Below are 2,081 nucleotides of genomic sequence, written 5' to 3'. Positions count from 1 at the left end.
TAAGTATAGTTAATCTAAGTTAAAGCAAACTACGCTTCCTCATACACGTGCGCTAACGTGTAAGCCGAAGTAGTGGGCACGTAGTAAGCCCATTACAGCAAGGATCACGCTGTAAAACAGCACACCAAGCTTACATGGTCCAGCAACAAGATGTCAAGGGGCAAAACAGCAAAGTTCTACTAGAAACAGCACACTAAGCTTCCATTGCCCCTCGTCAACTGCTTACTAATCCCTTCAGACCTACAAACACTCTAACAGAATCCACCTTTCGTTGTTTGCACCACAAGACAAAACGTACAACACTCCCTACCTTCTGCGCTTCTTCAGTGTTATCGTACTTTGTTGAAGGTCCTCGGTGTGTCTCTGCTGCTGTCGGACTGCTGCTCGTTGCGGAGGGCCCCGCCACCCCCCGCCTGCGGACGCCCCAAGCACGCGTGCGCCGCTCCTGCGTTCTCTTTTCGTTTTTCCGTTGTGTGGACCTCCGTTCGGAATACTGGCGCTCCTCTGCCACGGTTTCTATGCCTTTTTTCTCCAATTGAATTGGACTTGGAATTGTATTGGTTATTGAATGAAATACTGCATGTTTTCGCCAATCACGACCGTGTCGGCCACTGTCGACCAGCGTCGGCATCGTTATTGTATGGGAACGCATGGAGACCTCCAAAGAAAGAAGTTGTGGCATATGCAGATGCTGATCTAGGATTGAAAAAAGTGATCGCCGATCTGTGACCGGGTTTGTTTTGCAAGTGGAGGGTTGTACGTTCGCGTACACAAGTCACAAACAACGATTGATAACGGACGATACATGCTGTTCAGAGTTTGTCGCAGCTGCTGAATGTTGCACAATGATAATATGGACACACAATCTTTGGAAGGGGCTAGGGCTTCGTCGCAAGAAGACGATTCTCTATGATGATAATCAAACGGCGATTAAGGTGATCGAGGCAAATACTGGAGACTACAAAGTAAAAGGAATCGATCTCAAGTATCACAAGATTCGTGATTACGTTGAGCAGAAAGAGTTTACTTTGGAGTACTGCCCTTCAGAGGATATGTTGGCAGATATTTTAACCAAGCCTCTCGGCCCACTCCAGTTTCGAAAGCTACGACCGCTACTGAATGTTATACCGGTGCCTCCTGCATCAGATGCAAGTGGTAAAAATTAGCAAGCAACAACAGCCACCGGAAACACGAAGTGGGAGTATGACGATGATCGTGTTGTGTAGTGGCTGAGTATACGGTTGGGACCGTACTGTTGCAGTTGAAGTATACGTCCAATAGTGTTTAGTCTCCCTAGTACCCACCAGCGCACCCCGTACCCGCTTCGCTTGCCGTATCCGTCGTTGTTGCGATAGATGTTCGCCTTGGCATATCCGCCTCGCGCTTCGTAGCTTTCGAGCGGCTCGTCACTGTCTTGGTAGCCATACCCGTCTCGCTTGCCGTAGCGGTCTTACTTGCCATACGTGTCTTTGCTTTCCGTAGTCGTTCCGGTTGCCGTACGCGTCGCTGTTGTTATAGCCGTCGTTCCTGCCGTAGCTGTCTTGCTTGCCGTAGCCGCCGTAGTTCTGGCGGAACCGCCCGTATTTTGTTTTAGCAAGGTCCTGTACTAGGCCTCGTCGATCTCCTGCAGACACGACGAGTCCTTACTATACACTAATGCGGCGGGCCAACAGGTATGGGTACATTTCCTTAATTCTATTTCTTAATTAGAAATGTATAGTTACCCAAATGCACTTTTGCTGTAGAGGGTCCTCTGCCTCCTTAGCAATTCCCCCAGTGAAGTCCAAAGTCATCTGGCGAGCTTCTTCGAAGTAAACAGCTGTCTCATCCATGAGAAACAGCCTGTTCGAGGTTGATGGTAGGCTTTAAGTCCCTATTAAATTAGTTATTAAAATAACTCTTTCTATAAAAAAAAGTTATGACCATAAAGTAGTACTTCCTCTCGTCTGTAATAAATGCAACAATATCCATATGCCACCTTGCAGTTTCTCCTGGAGGGACGGTTTGGCAGCGCTGATTAGTGCAATCGACGCAGTTTGATCCCCTCTTTTCAACGCTGGTTTGAGCGCGAAAAAAAAAAA

The sequence above is a fragment of the Phytophthora parasitica genome (assembly GCF_000247585.1).
Source record: "Phytophthora parasitica INRA-310 unplaced genomic scaffold supercont2.17, whole genome shotgun sequence".
Classification (NCBI taxonomy): Eukaryota; Oomycota; class Peronosporomycetes; order Peronosporales; family Peronosporaceae; genus Phytophthora; species Phytophthora nicotianae.
Note: the sequence above shows the minus strand (reverse complement) of the source record.